The sequence below is a fragment of the Chiloscyllium punctatum genome, chromosome 36, assembly GCF_047496795.1.
Source record: "Chiloscyllium punctatum isolate Juve2018m chromosome 36, sChiPun1.3, whole genome shotgun sequence".
Classification (NCBI taxonomy): domain Eukaryota; kingdom Metazoa; phylum Chordata; class Chondrichthyes; order Orectolobiformes; family Hemiscylliidae; genus Chiloscyllium; species Chiloscyllium punctatum.
In genome coordinates, this window is record NC_092774.1 from 61,751,950 (window position 1) to 61,768,444 (window position 16,495).

Here is a 16,495-nt window from a genome sequence, read left to right on the forward strand (position 1 = left end):
GCAGCATCATAGAAGGTGCTCCTTCAGGGAGTGTATTTTACAAACTACAACTGCTGAATATAAACAAACACTCTGACATGATCCTCCGGTTTTAATGTAAACCATAGCCCCATACAGTAGGTACTATTTAAATAAGTTAATAGATACAAGCCTTGAGCAAATCCAGCCTCCAGCCTGGCCCCCCGCTTCTTGGAGCTCGTAGAGGGGTTCCCACTCATTCATTCAACAGGAGACGGCTCAATTTATTGTAATGGGCACGGAGGGTACAGTGGTCGTGTCTCATATTGAGGAGGAAGCTGTTTCCTCTCATGTAACAGAAGAGGACCTATTTACGAGAGTTTTTTTTATGGTGCAGGTGTCGTCTCCCACAGAGCCCTGAGGCTCAGGTTCAAATCCCACTACTCCAGTGTGTGTAATAACATTACTGACCAACCAACGTGCTAACTGGCATACGGATAAGAAAATTAGAGAAGTAAACACGTCAAGCTGTTCAATGTTATCACCAATGATATCACTTCGACGCTTCCAATCCCATTGGTAATCCAGGGAGCCCAGCCTCGTTGAACGAAGGTGCTTTTTGAGAAGACTAATCGGGCATTTTTTGCACAATCAAGTTAAGAGAGCGGGGATCACTCGCAAGACTGCGCGGTGGACGACAATTACAATTCTCGGCGGGGAGGCTGAATTATGAATTCACTAATAGCCCACCCTAAGCGATGGTGCAGCGCAGCCCATACCCTGCCTCTGTGGCGCAATTGTTCAGCGCGTTCTGTCCATTTCAAATCCAGGGGAACAGGAAACGTTGGGGCTATGGCGCGGACAGGACAATCCCAATACTCACCTTTCCTGTTAGAACTATTCCATGAGAAAGTTTAGAGCACAACGTTGGGCGTATAGTTGTGGCCGAACACTTAAGGTGTTGGCGTAGAGATCCTTTGGAGCTCCCCGCCCAGGGTGGTAACCTGCTGGCTATGCTTTCTTCGCTGGCGATTTTAAATGACTTCCTGATGGTTGCATTATCGCTCAAACTTCACAAAACCCGTCTCAATAAAGACCCGTTTTCTCATCTCTGGGAATTGATTGCCATGCAGGAAACTCGGGTTCTGAACAAACAACGTACCAGACTCACAACGTCAGCTCTGTTTCCCTTTCCACAGATGCTGCTCGACCCGTTGGCTTTCTGCAGTATTCTCTGTGTTTATTAGGCACAAGTGCTGCTTTTCATTCAAGAACTTCAATCCCTGTCCTCTGGTAACTGACTCTGGTCAGTGGCAATTGATTCTTCTGATCATTAAACTGCCCATTCCCACCCCTTCTTCTCCCATCATGACCAACAGCCCCAGGAAATCTCCAGTTATCCTTCTTTGCTCCAAAGCGAACATGCCCCACCTTGGGAATGTCTCCCCAGAATGGAAATTCCTCATCCCTGGACATGAGGCAAGGCGTACAATTGGAAGACATTTGGGCAAAATATTGTCAGTTAGGAAATGGAAAAATGTTCAAATGTTCATGAAGCAAAACAGAAATCCCAGTCTCCAGCTTTGTGAACCTTTAGAAACGCTTTGGGAAGCGGATTTAGAGGAGAATGAAAGATGACCTGTCCGATTGAGCAGAGACAGTCCAGACACCGTCCCCTTGTTGAAGAGGCCGGGAGGTTGACTCTGATGTTCTCGGCACATGAACTGATCTGAGACATTGAAAGAATTGTCGTTCCTGCACATCAGGAATTCAAACCCCTTCTCGTCTCCGAGCCAATGAGAGAACTCGGGAACAGGCAAAACACTGAAAGACTGCAAGGGCGCCGGCCCCGGAGTAAGAAAGCTAGTTCCTCGTGACATGGATGTGTCTGCAGACTGTCCCCGGTATCTCCACAACACATCTCCCAGGCTTGATTATGGAAAAGTAAAACTGATAGACGACAATTGTAATTCTCGGCGGGGAGGCTGAATTATAAAATCACGAAGCGATGGTGCAGCCCTCGACAGCGCCGGTCTCTGTGGCGCCATTGATCAGCGCGTTGGGCTGTTAACCGAAAGGTAGGTGGTTCGAACCCACCCCGGGGCGGTGTGTTCGTTGCCCTTCTTTGGCTTCGAAGCTGTGCGCTTTTAATGGGGTCAGGAAAATGTTCCCCAAGCGGAATTCTTCTCCATAAAGGGGTTTCGTAATTGAAATAATGTCTCACGTAAGGGACTGCGTATGCTAAGAAGACCAGACCAAAAGAGAAACTCGACAGGTTTGACAGTACCTGTCGGTGAAAACAGAATTTTGAAATTTTGCCTCTGATTCTCTTTCCACAGATGTTGCCTGACCTGCTGAGTTCCTCCTGCAATTTCTAACTGAAAGTTCATTTCATCTTTTGGGGTGAAACACCTAAATATCTGCAAACACCATGTGCAGATATTTAACCCTTTCGAATCACTGTGAAGTGATTGGATTCAAACAAACTCTGCGATGATTCACTCTTTCTCAGCTCCATAGGCAGACAGACCTGGGAAGTCAAGCTGTCAGTGTGGTTCTGTATTCGTGGGCCGAGTGGTTAATGCGATGTACATGAAATCCATTGCGGTTTCCCCACGCAGGTGTGAACCCTGCCGAGTACAAAATGAGAAATGTCGTCGAAAAGAAAGGGAGCTTGCTCCCCGGCTTCTTCTTTAAGATTCAAATCAGTGGAGGGGGAAAAATATTTCACTCAAATTGGGACTGGTGGGAATCTGCAACCCACTGCCTGTTCGGGTGGAGCAAGCCGATACCCGCAGAGCTTCTTTTGAGGCTATGAGCAAAGTGTTTGGAAATGAGACTAGAAGAGTGAGGGGCTTGAAATCGTGATCGAAATGAAGCAGGCACCTGAGGACAAGGGTGTTTCTTTGCCAGTGAAAGATACTGCTTCACAAAGTTGGGCCTGTGGAAGGGAATCAGTGACGGTGATTATCTTTGGTTGTTCACCTTGTGAATGAACCCATTGCTGCGCATGTCCGTGTTAACGTCAGAACTCTGCTGCATGGTGGCGTTAGATACGCACAGGGCCGGGGCACAATGGTTGATGCATCTGACTCCACTGACCTGTTTGAAATGCAGCTCACAGCTTCTTCACACACCCCAATTAATCTTCTCATTGTCCTGAAGCCGGCATACGGTTTGAATTCCCGATCTGCGGGAATGAGAATCCTTTCACTGTCTCGCGTCAGTACATGTCCCTGAGAACATCGGAGTCAACTCACAGCGCAGTCAGATGAGGGGAAGCTGAAAGAGCCCCACATGCTGCTCACGGGCACATTTGATTCTCCCCAACTCAACGCCTCAACCACTGCGGCTCCTGGGAGTGGAAAAGAAACAATCACCAAAACCCAGTCCAAGCTCTGTGAATCTTCAGAAAATCAGCAAACGTTCATCCCTTCGAATTTTCTATCCTGGGCTGACACGGATGGGTTTTGTTACTCTTTTGTAGGACTTTGCAAGTGGATGTTTTGCAAAAAAGCACCACAATGCAATCTGATTAATCAGGACCTGGATGTTTTCGGTCTTTGAATGTAAGTGTTGTGCTCCAGAACTTTGCTGTTCACAGTTTATAATACTTATCTTCCCAGTCCCCTGTATCACTTGTCGAAAATGTTTAATTTGTGTCTTGTAATCCTTTCACTGTCTGCTAATGAGGATAGCGTTTCCGTGTTTTACCTATATTATCTTGACCTTGCATAGCTCAAGCCTCAAGCGAATTTCACGAGAAACCTTCTCCAGTTCAAAAGCCAACTGTTCATGATGACTCTGTTTCTTGTCACGTGTCCAATTTCAGATCGATGTTGTTAATGTCCCTTCTACTCCTTCAGATCCAGGTTTCGCTCACAGGGCTAGAACAGAACTGTCACCAAATACATTTACCAGTCTACGTTCATCCTATCGATTGTATGAGCATCATCAACACTTCTCATCAAAATAACTCGAGAGATATTCATCACAATTTTCTGTGAATACTTCTACATTAGCTTTGCTGAATGAACCCCAAATTTCTTGAAGTGGCTCCTTATTTTCGGCCCTGATTATTAATCTCTCTACGCGTGGGAATGGATCCTTCCCAGCCACTCTGTCTCTCATCAATGTGTTTAGTTCAATTCGATCTCCCGTCAGCCTCCTCTGTCCTGATCAAATCCAGGGGAACAGGAACCGTTGGGACTATGACACGGACAGGACAATCCCAATACTCACCTTTCCTGTTAGAACTGTTCCATGAGAAAGTTTAGACCACAACTTTGGGCGTATAGTTGTGGCCGCACACTTAAGGTGTTGGCGTAGAGATCTTTTGGGGCTCCCCGCCCAGGGTGGTAACCTGCTGGCTATGATTTCTTCACTGGCGATTTTAAATGACTTCCTGTTGGTTGCATTATCGCTCAAACTTCACAAAACCCGTCTCAATAAAGACCCGTTTTCTCATGTCTGGGAATTGATTGCCATGCAGGAAACTCGGGTTCTGAACAAACAACGTACCAGACTCACAACGTCAGCTCTGTTTCCCTTTCCACAGATGCTGCTCGACCCGTTGGCTTTCTGCAGTATTCTCTGTGTTTATTAGGCATAAGTGCTGCTCTTCATTCAAGAACTTCAATCCCTGTCCTCTGGTAACTGACTCTGGTCAGTGGCAATTGGTTCTTCTGATCATTAAACTGCCCATTCCCACCGCTTCTTCTCCCATCATGACCAACAGCCCCAGGAAATCTCCAGTTATCCTTCTTTGCTCCAAAGCGAACATTCTCCACCTTGGGAATGTCTCCCCAAAATGGAAATTCCTCATCCCTGGACATGAGGCAAGGCGTACAATTGGAAGAGATTTTGGCAAAATATTGTCAGTTAGGAAATGGAAAAATGTTCAAATGTTCATGAAGCAAAACAGAAATCCCAGTCTCCAGCTTTGTGAACCTTTGGAAACACTTTGGGAAGCGGATTTAGAGGAGAATGAAAGATGACCGGTCCGATTGAGCAGAGACAGTCCAGACACCGTCCCCTTGTTGACGAGGCCGGGAGGTTGACTCTGATGTTCTTGGCACATGAACTGATCTGAGACATTGAAAGAATCGTCCTTCCTGCACATCAGGAATTCAAACCCCTTCTCCCCTGCGAGCCAAGGAGTGAACTCGGGAACAGGCAAAACACTGAAAGGCTGGAAGGGCGCCGGCCCCGGAGTAAGAAAGCTAGTTCCTCGTGACATGGATGTGTCTGCAGACCGTCCCCGGTATCTCCACAACACATCTCCCAGGCTTGATTATGGAAAAGTAAAACTGATAGACGACAATTGTAATTCTCGGCGGGGAGGCTGAATTATAAAATCACTCAGCGATGGTACAGCCCCCGGCCGCGCCTGCCTCTGTGGTGCAATTGGTCAGCGCGTTCGGCTGTTAACCGAAAGGTTGGTGGTTCGAGCCCACCCACGGGCGGTGTGTTTGTTGCCCTTCTTTGGCTTCGAAGGTTTGCGCTTTTAATGGGGTCAGGAAAATGTTCCCCAAGCGGAATTCTTCTCCATAAAGGGGTTTCGGAATTGAATTAATGTCTCACGTAAGGGACTGCGTATGCCGAGAAGACCAGACCAAAAGAGAAACTCGGCAGTTTTGACAGGACCTGTCGGTGAAAACAGAATTTTGAAATGTTGCCTCTGATTCTCTTTCCACAGATGTTGCCTGACCTGCTGAGTTCCTCCTGCAATTTCTAACTGAAAGTTCATTTCATCATTTCGGGTGAAACACCGAAATATCTGCAAACACCATGTGCCAATATTTAACCCTTTCGAATCACTGTGAAGTGATTGGATTCAAACAAACTCTGCGATGATTCACTCTTTCTCAGCTCCATAGGCAGACAAACCTGGGAAGTCAAGCTGTCAGTGTGGTTCTGTATTCGTGGGCCGAGTGGTTAATGCGATGCACATGAAATCCATTGCGGTTTCCCCACGCAGGTGTGAACCCTTCCGAGTACAAAATGAGAAATGTCGTCGAAAAGAAAGGGAGCTTGCTCCCCGGCTTCTTCTTTAAGATTCAAATCAGTGGAGGGGGAAAGATATTTCACTCAAATTGGGACTGGTGGGAATCTGCAACCTACTGACTGTTCGGGTGGAGCAAGCCGATACCCGCAGAGCTTCTTTTGAGGCTATGAGCAAAGTGTTTGGAAATGAGACTAGAACAGTGAGGTGCTTGAAATCGTGATCGAAATGAAGCAGGCACCTGAGGACAAGGGTGTTTCCTTTGCCAGTGAAAGATACTGCTTCACAAAGTTGGGCCTGTGGAAGGGAATCAGTGACGGTGATTATCTTTGGTTGTTCACCTTGTGAATGAACCCATTGCTGCGCATGTCCGTGTTAACGTCAGAACTCTGCAGCATGGTGGCGTTAGATACGCACAGGGCCGGGGCACAATGGTTGATGCATCTGACTCCACCGATCTGTTTGAAATGCAGCTCACAGCTTCTTCACACACCCCAATTAATCTTCTCATTGTCCTGAAGCCGGCATACGGTTTGAATTCCCGATCTGCGGGAATGAGAATCCTTTCACTGTCTCGCGTCAGTAAATGTCCCTGAGAACATCGGAGTGAACTCACAGCGCTGTCAGATGAGGGGAAGCTGAAATAGCCCCACATGCTGCTCACGGGCACATTTGATTCTCCCCAACTCAACGCCTCAACCACTGCGGCTCCTGGGAGTGGAAAAGAAACAATCACCAAAACCCAGTCTAAGCTCTGTGAATCTTCAGAAAATCCGCAAACGTTCATCCCTTCGGATTTTCTATCCTGGGCTGACAGGGATGGGTTTTGCCACTCTTTTGTAGGACATCGCAAGTGGATGTTTTGCAAAAAAAGCACCAGAATGCAATCTGATTAATCAGGACCTGGATGTTTTCGGTCTTTGAATGTAAGTGTTGTGCTCCAGAACTTTGCGGTTCACAGTTTATAATACTTATCTTCCCAGTCACCTGTATCACTTGTCGAAAATGTTTAATTTGTGTCTTGTAATCCTTTCACTGTCTGCTAATGAGGATAGCGTTTCCGTGTTTTACCTAAATTATCTTGACCTTGCATACCTCAAGCCTCAAGCGAATTTCACGAGAAACCTTCTCCAGTTCAAAAGCCAACTGTTAATGATGGCTCTGTTTCTTGTCACGTGTCCAATTTCAGATCGATGTTGTTAATGTCCCTTCTACTCCTTCAGATCCAGGTTTCGCTCACAGGGCCAGAACAGAACTGTCACCAAATACATTTACCAATCTATGTTCATCCTATCGATTGTATTCGCATCATCAACGCTTCTCATCAAAATAACTCGAGAGACTTTCATCACAATTTTCTGTGAACAGTTCTACATTAGCTTTGAAGAATGAACCCCAAATTTCTTGAAGTGGCTCCTTATTTTCGGCCCTGATTATTAAGCTCTCTACGCATGGGAATGGATCCTTCCCAGCCGCTCTATCTCTCATCAATGTGTTTAGTTCAATTCGATCTCCCGTCAGCCTCCTCTGTCCTGATCAAATCCAGGGGAACAGGAAACGTTGGGGCTATGGTGCGGACAGGATAAGCCCAATACTCACCTTTCCTGTTAGAGGTATTCCATGAGAAAGTTTAGAGCACAACTTTGGGCGTGTAGTTGTGGCCGAACACTTAAGGTGTTGGCGTAGAGATCATTTGGGGCTCCCCGCCCAGGGTGGTAACCTGCTGGCTATGATTTCTTCACTGGCGATTTTAAATGACTTCCTGTTGGTTGCATTATCGCTCAAACTTCACAAAACCCGTCTCAATAAAGACCCGTTTTCTCATGTCTGGGAATTGATTGCCATGCAGGAAACTCGAGTTCTGAACAAACAACGTACCAGACTCACAACGTCAGCTCTGTTCCCCTTTCCACAGATGCTGCTCGACCTGTTGGCTTTCTGCAGTATTCTCTGTGTTTATTAGGCACAAGTGCTGCTTTTCATTCAAGAACTTCAATCCCTGTCCACAGGTAACTGACTCTGGTCAGTGGCAATTGATTCTTCTGATCATTAATCTGCCCATTCCCACCGCTTCTTCTCCCATCATGACCAACAGCCCCAGGAAATCTCCAGTTATCCTTCTTTGCGCCAAAGCGAACATTCTCCACCTTGGGAATGTCTCCCCAGAATGGAAATTCCTCATCCCTGGACATGAGGCAAGGGAAGAGAATTTGGCAAAATATTGTCAGTTAGGAAATGGAAAAAATGTGCAAATGTTCATGAAGCAAAACAGAAATCCCAGTCTCCAGCTTTGTGAAACTTTAGAAACACTTTGGGAAGCGGATTTAGAGGAGAATGAAAGATGACCGGTCCGATTGAGCAGAGACAGTCCAGACACCGTCCCCTTATTGAAGAGGCCGGGAGGTTGACTCTGATGTTCTCGGCACATGAACTGATCTGAGACATTGAAAGAGTTGTCGTTCCTGCACATCAGGAATTCAAACCCCTTCTCGTCTCCGAGCCAATGAGAGAACTCAGGAACAGGCAAAACACTGAAAGGCTGGAAGGGCGCCGGCCCCGGAGTAAGAAAGCTAGTTCCTCATGACATAGATGTGTCTGCAGACTGTCCCCGGTATCTCCACAAGAGATCTCCCAGGCTTGATTATGGAAAAGTAAAACAGATAGACGACAATTGTAATTCCTGGCGGGGAGGCTGAATTATAAAATCACTCGGCGATGGTGCTGCCCGTGTCAGCGCCTGTCTCTGTGGCGCAAATGGTCAGCGTGTTTGGCTGTTAAAAGAAAGGTTGGTGGTTCGAGCCCACCCAAGGGCGGCGGGTCCGCTGCCCTTCTTTGGCTTCGAAGGTTTGCGCTTTTAATGGGGTCAGGAAAATGTTCCCCAAACGGAAATCTTCTCCGCAAAGGGGTTTCCGAATTGAATTAATGTCAAACGTAAGGGACTGCGTATGCTGAGAAGACGAGAACAAAAGAGAAACTCGGCAGGTTTGACAGTACCTGTCGGAGAAAACAGAATTTTGAAATGTTGCCTCTGATTCTCTTTCCACAGATGTTGCCTGACCTGCTGAGTTCCTCCTGCAATTTTAAACTGAAAGTTCATTTCATCTTTTGGGGTGAAACACCGAAATATCTGCAAACACCATGTGAAGATATTTAACCCTTTCGAATCACTGTGAAGTGATTGGATTCAAACAAACTCTGCGATGATTCACTCTTTCTCAGCTCCACAGGCAGACGGACCTGGGAAGTCAAGCTGTCAGTGTGGTTCTGTATTCGTGGGCCGAGTGGTTAATGCGATGGACTTGAAATCCATTGCGGTTCCCCACGCAGGTGTGAACCCTGCCGAGTACAAAATGAGAAATGTCGTCGAAAAGAAATTGAGTTTGCTCCCCAGCTTCTTCTTTAAGATTCAAATCAGTGGAGGGGAAAAAATATTTCACTCAAATTGGGACTGGTGGGAATCTGCAACCCACTGCCTGTTCGAGTGGAACAAGCTTCTTTGGAGGCTATGAGCAAAGTGTTTGGAAATGAGACTAGAACAGTGAGGGGCTTGAAATCGTGATCGAAATGAAGCAGGCACCTGAGGACAAGGGTGTTTCCTTTGCCAGTGAAAGATACTGCTTCACAAAGTTGGGCCTGTGGAAGGGAATCAGTGACGGTGATTATCTTTGGTTGTTCACATTGTGAATGTTCCCATTGCTGCGCATGTCCGTGTTAACGTCAGAACTCTGCAGCATGGTGGCGTTAGATACGCACAGGGCCGGGGCACAATGGTTGATGCATCTGACTCCACTGACCTGTTTGAAATGCAGCTCACAGCTTCTTCACACACCCCAATTAATCTTCTCATTGTCCTGAAGCCGGCATACGGTTTGAATTCCCGATCTGCGGGAATGAGAATCCTTTCACTGTCTCGCGTCAGTACATGTCCCTGAGAACATCGGAGTCAACTCACAGCGCAGTCATATGAGGAGATGCTGAAATAGCCCCACATGCTGCTCACGGGCACATTTGATTCTCCCCAACTCAACGCCTCAACCACTGCGGCTCCTGGGAGTGGAAAAGAAACAATCACCAAAACCCAGTCTAAGCTCTGTGAATCTTCAGAAAATCAGCAAACGTTCATCCCTTCGGATTTTCTATCCTAGGCTGACAGGGATGGGTTTTGTCACTCTTTTGTAGGACATCGCAAGTGGATGTTTTGCAAAAAAAGCACCACAATGCAATCTGATTAATCAGGACCTGGATGTTTTCGGTCTTTGAATGTAAGTGTTGTGCTCCAGAACTTTGCTGTTCACAGTTTATAATACTTATCTTCCCAGTCCCCTGTATCACTTGTCGAAAATGTTTAATTTGCGTCTTGTAATCCTTTCACTGTCTGCTAATGAGGATAGCGTTTCCGTGTTTTACCTAAATGATCTTGACCTTGCATACCTCAAGCCTCAAGCTAATTTCACGAGAAAGCTTCTCCAGTTCAAAAGCCAACTGTTCATGATGGCTCTGTTTCTTGTCACGTGTCAAATTGTAGATCGATGTTGTTAATGTCCCTTATACTCCTTCAGATCCAGGTTTCACTCACAGGACTAGAACAGAACTGTCACCAAATACATTGACCAATCTACGTTCATCCTGTCGATTGTATTCGCATCATCAACACTTCTCATCAAAATAACTCGAGAGACTTTCATCACAATTTTCTGTGAACAGTTCTACATTAGCTTTGCTGAATGAACCCCAAATTTCTTGAAGTGGCTCCTTATTTTCGGCCCTGATTATTAATCTCACGACGCATGGGAATGGATCCTTTCCACCCGCTCTATCTCTCATCAATGTGTGTAGTTCAATTCGATCTCCCATCAGCCTCCTCTGTCCTGATCAAATCCAGGGGAACAAGAAACGTTGGGGCTATGGTGCGGACAGGACAAGCCCAATAATCACCATTCCTGTTCGAAGTATTCCATGAGAAAGTTTCGAGCACAACTTTGGGCGTGTAGTTGTGGCCGAACACTTAAGGTGTTGGCGTAGAGATCATTTGGGGCTCCCCGCCCAGGGTGCTAACCTGCTGACTATGCTTTCTTCGCTGGCGATTTTAAATGACTTCCTGTTGATTGCATTATCGCTCAAACTTCACAAAACCTGTCTCAATAAAGACCCGTTTTCTCATGTCTGGGAATTGATTGCCATGCAGGAAACTCGGGTTCTGAACAAACAACGTATCAGACTCACAACGTCAGCTCTGTTTACCTTTCCACAGATGCTGCTCGACCTGTTGGCTTTCTGCAGTATTCTCTGTGTTTATTAGGCACAAGTGCTGCTTTTCATTCAAGAACTTCAATCCCTGTCCTCTGGTAACTGACTCTGGTCAGTGGCAATTGGTTCTTCTGATCATTAATCTGCCCATTCCCACCGCTTCTTCTCCCATCATTACCAACAGCCCCAGGAAATCTCCAGTTATCCTTGTTTGCTCCAAAGCGAACATTCTCAACCTTGGGAATGTCTCCCCAGAATGGAAATTCCTCATCCCTGGACATGAGGCAAGGCGTACAATTGGGACTAGATTTTGGCAAAATATTGTCAGTTCGGAAATGGAAAAATGTTCATGAAGCAAAACAGAAATTCCAGTCTCCAGCTTTGTGAACCTTTAGAAACACTTTTGGAAGTAGAGGAAAATGAAAGATGACCTGTCCGATTGAGCAGAGACAGTCCAGACACCGTCCCCTTGTTGAAGAGGCTGGGAGACTGACTCTGATGTTCTCGGCACATGAACTGATCTGAGACATTGAAAGAATTGTCGTTCCTGCACATCAGGAATTCAAACCCCTTCTCCCCTGCGAGCCAATGAGAGAACTCGGGAACAGGCATAACACTGAAAGCCTGGAAGGGCGCCGGCCCCGGAGTAAGAAAGCTAGTTTCTCGTGACATGGATGTGTCTGCAGAGAGTGGGATCAGACTGTCCCCAGTGTCTCCACAATTAATGTCCCAGGCTTTATTTATGAAAATTAAGACTGATAGACCACAATTGTAGTTCTAGGCGGGGCAGGCTTCAACTTTGAATTCACTAATAGCCTCCCCTAAACGATGGTCTTTTGTCCTTGCCTGTCTCTGTGGCGCGATTGGCCAGCGCATTCGGCTGTTAACTGAAAAGTTGGTGCTTCGAGCCCACCCAGTGGCGGTGTGTTAGATGCTCCTGCTTGGCTTGGGTTATGTGCTTTTAATGGGGTCAGACAAACAATTTCCAGAGCAGCTGCTTCTCATTCCGTCTCCCTGCTTCCGTTTGTCCCGTCTCCAGGAACCGGGCCCTTTCAACTGGCAGAAAATTAAACCCTTTTCGTTCGAAACTTTTCTCTGACACCTGAGTGACCAGTGACAAGCATTGCCCTCCTCAACAGAGAACAGGAGAAGACCACGCAGACCTCCACGAGTGTGTAATCTCAAATGTGCACATTGGGCCAGTATATCAATGTGAAATATTTATGTCGAAGTGTTTTGGGAAGCAGATGAGTAGGCGAGGTGCAGAACAGTGCGCCGTTATACGGGAAAGCTGCTAAACAGGAGATTGAGTGAATAGGAGAGATGGTTTCCCTTCTGGGGAATGCTCCCATCACGCACCCGCAGACATATCGCCGACGCGCAGATATAAACTCTGTCTAAATTCCCACATTCTGTTTTTTCGAACTGCGATTTCACTGAAAAGCACATAATTTCAACACTCGCAAAATTCAAACTTTAACAAATTGCTCATAGATGTACTTTGCGAACACCTGGAAAAAGTTCTTCCAAACGTACCTGGGGAATTTCGGTCTGAGGGCTCTTGAACTTTAAGCAGAAGGACGGGAAATTTGCCTCGAGGCTGCGGAATGTGGCGATGTGTTCCCCATGTTAACTGATAGTGGTTGACCATCCCAGTGCTTCCTGATGCAGGGTTGCCCTGACCCACAGGGAAGTTTCTTTGATAATCTGTCCCGGGGCTTCCAGCCGTACCGTGACGTCATAGGGCGAGCCCCCGATGATGGCCTGCAGCTGCTGTGACACAATAATGATGCGGGCCCCGGAACATGAATACAAATTAGTTCGTGAGTCACGTGGTACTGAATCATTGGATGGAATGTTCTTCCAACTTCACGGATTTATATGTGAGAGGAGGTAAGTGGGCAGGGTTACACATCGGGTCAACTCTTCCTTCACTCGCAACACCCCACACCCACCTCCCATTGTCCCAAGGCAATTTCCCCTGTAACCGCCGAATGTGTAACACCTGCCCATTTACCTGCTCCCTCCTGAATATCCAAGGGCTCGAACATACCTTCCAGGTGAAGCAGCACTTTACCTGCACATTTGCCACAACCTAGTCTCCTGCATTCGCTGCTCACAGTGTGGTTTCCCCAAAGTAGCATGAAGCATAAACTGGGTGACTGTTTCGCAGAACATCTCAATTCTGCCTGCAAAAAAGGCCCTGAGCTTCTGGTTGCCGCCACTTTAACACGCCACCCTGTTCCCTGGCCAACTTCTCTGTCTCAGACATACAAAGCTCAGCTCCAGATGGAAGAACGACGTCTCATTTTCCACTTGAAGACTCTACATGCCCCCAGTCTTCAATATCGAGTTCCATGACTTTAGGGCCTGAAATCCGCCATGTCCTATTCTCTCCTATTCACGTAATGTCGTCTTTAGCAGCTTACCCGTCTAAGGGTGCTCTGTTCTACACCTCGCCTTCTCATCTGCTTCCCAAAAAACTCAACATAAATATTTCTCATTGATATACTGGCCCCATGTGCACAGTTGAGGTGACACACTCGTGGAGGTCTGCGTGGTCTTCTCCTATTCTTTGTTGTGGAGGGCAATGCTTGTGGTCATGTTCAGATGCGCAGATTTACACGGAAAAGGAAAGAGAATGATACGAATTGAGACACGCGTTTACTTACGGTGTACAACCAGCAGAGCGAAGGTGGGCCGCGTGGCCTCCGTCTACGCATGTTATGATTCAGAGTTAAATCACAGTTCGACCAACAGAATGTGGGAATTTAGAAAACAGTTTATATTTACACAGCCTCCATACGTCTGCGGAACACCATATAACACGACAGCAGTGGAGATCTTTGACATCAGTCTCGAAGGTGCATGCCACGCGCCAGACGAAAGGGTGAAGGGACCTGTGGAAAACACTCCGTGCGGGAAAGTAGAGTGGCGCAGCGGGAGGCTGCTGGGTTCATGTCCCTCGATCGAAACTATCGTCTGCTATTGCTTCCCTTTGTAACGGGACTCTGTTCTGTGTCTTGCCTTTGCCTCTGCTTCCCAAATCTTCGAGCATCTGAGCTGAATATGTCACTAAACACTGGCCCAATTTACACAATTGAGGGGAAGTGCTTGTCGAGATTTGAGTTGTTTCCCAACGGTCTGCTCTGAACTGAACCCAAACACCTCTTCTCTGAAATGGGAATGAGCTTGTGAAGTTGGAACAATTCGAATTCGAATCCCTACCGTGTGGAAACAGGCCCTCCTGCTCAACAAGTCCTTATCAACCCTCCGAAGAGTAACCCACCCAGACCCGACATTTACTTCTGACTGATGCGCCCAACCTCCCGACCTCTGGGCACTATGGGGCAGTTGAGCATGGTCAGTCCACCTAACCTGCACAGCTTTCGACTGTGGAAGGAAACCGGAGCACCGCAGGAAACCCACGCAGACACTGGGAGATTGAACAACTCCACACAAACAAGCCGCACAAGGGTAGGATCGAATTCAGGTCCCGTTATGAGACAGCAGGGTTAACCACTGAACCACAAAGCCACATTATTTGCGGTCGTATTCATTCCCTGCAATAATTCCCCACTCCGGTTCAGACGTGAATGACAGGACGATCAGCATTTCGAAAGCAGCATCACCACACAGACACAGTTCCCATGATGAGGACACATATCACCGATTGGGAATCATCTCGGAGAGATACAAGTGACAGAGAGTCACATGGAAATGATAGACTGAACGGCTTCAGGCTGCGGCGGAATGACGTCACACGTTGATGCCGTCCCTCTCCCTGTCTCTGGGACAGAGCGGCTGAGGGAGAAACAATGGCTCATTTTCAACTTCATCTGGGACAGTTGGGGCTCAGATGTTCACTGCTGCCCGTTCGCAGCAAAGAAACAGACGCCTGTGTAAGAAAAGTCTTTCTGCAGGATTGCTGTGTGAAGACGAATTCTGAACACCGAGCAGGCTGAACACAAATACACTCATATGAATTTACCAGAGGGAACAGTTTCCGGTGTTCATTTCTCTCTGTCCCACCAGCACAGCATCTTTCTGTCTCTTTGATTACAGACCTTTGTAATGTAGTTAAAACTTGCCAATTTCCTACGCATTAGTGTAACTGACGTCTCCCATCCCAAGTGATTGCGAGAGAGCAGAAGAGCGAATGGGCTCTGCCCTCCCCCAGAACAGTTTGCAAGTAGAAACAAAATGGGTTAATTATCCGCCAATGGAGAGAGTCCAGTTACTGGGAACGGGACAAACAGCAGCGTCCTGGGCGCAGGGAGACGGAATGAGAAGCAAATGTTGTGGAATCTCTTTGCTATTTGCGATTCTTGGAGCAACTCAAACGTATTTCACATTGAGCAAGTCTCAGCTGATTCAAGGGGAAGGTGCTTGAAGTGTCCGGGGTCAGGGCAGCTCGAGCCTGTGGCTCGTTGGTCTAGCGGAATGATTCTCGCCTCGGGCCTTCAGTGGGGTGTGTTTGCGAGAGATCCCGGGTTCCACTCCCGGACGAGCCCTCATTTCTTAAGTTGCCTTATGCAGAAATGCCGGCGCAATTTTCTCAAAAAGCACATTGATTCAACGAGGTCGGACTGCCTGAAGGAGGGATGGGGTCGAGCTCCCAGAACAGCAAACATGGTGAAAGGAAACACTTGCTCAAGGTGAAAGGAAACACTTGCTCAAAGTGAGAACAAGTATTGCACGTAGTTCGCCCGCGCACTCCGAATCTGAATGAATCCTCCAGCTGCATTATTGCTCAATTGTGAGAGTGAAATTTCAGGAAGCGGGGAAGTGAAGTGATTGCAGACAGCGCTGAACAGGTTGACGATAATGGTGCCGTGTATGAGGATTGTCAGCAATGAAGGTAGATTGGAAAGTTGGGACAGTTCTCCTTGGAGAACAGTAGGTTGGAAGGTGGCCTGATTGACGTTTTTCAAGTCATGAGGATCAAGACACAGGAATAATGGAGTGCAAATGCTCCCATGCATGAAAGGATCGACAACCATTCAGCAGAGTTTTAAAATCACGAGGAAAAGAAGTAAAAGTGACATTAGGAAGAACGGTCTCGTACAGGGAGTGATCAGGGTCAGTAGGTGACGCAAACTTCAAACAATTATGGTCCTGAACCCATAGGACAGACGGATGGGAGTGGAAGACAAGAAGAAAGAGAGACACAGAGTGAGCGAGAAAAGGGAGAAAAGTCAGAAAAACAGAAGTTAAGGAAAAACATAGAGAGACTGAGGAAGGGATACAATTCCAGTGGGTCCCAGCTTTCTCTGTGGTTTCATA

General features: G+C 47.1%; 1 non-coding gene across 1 annotated transcript; it reads left to right on the forward strand.

The window, feature by feature from the left end:
* The first annotated feature begins 5,349 nt into the window (after positions 1 to 5,349).
* trnan-guu (transfer RNA asparagine (anticodon GUU)) lies at positions 5,350 to 5,423 on the forward strand. The gene has a single exon. It is a non-coding gene; the product is annotated as a tRNA-Asn (tRNA).
* Positions 5,424 to 16,495: the final 11,072 nt, after the last annotated feature.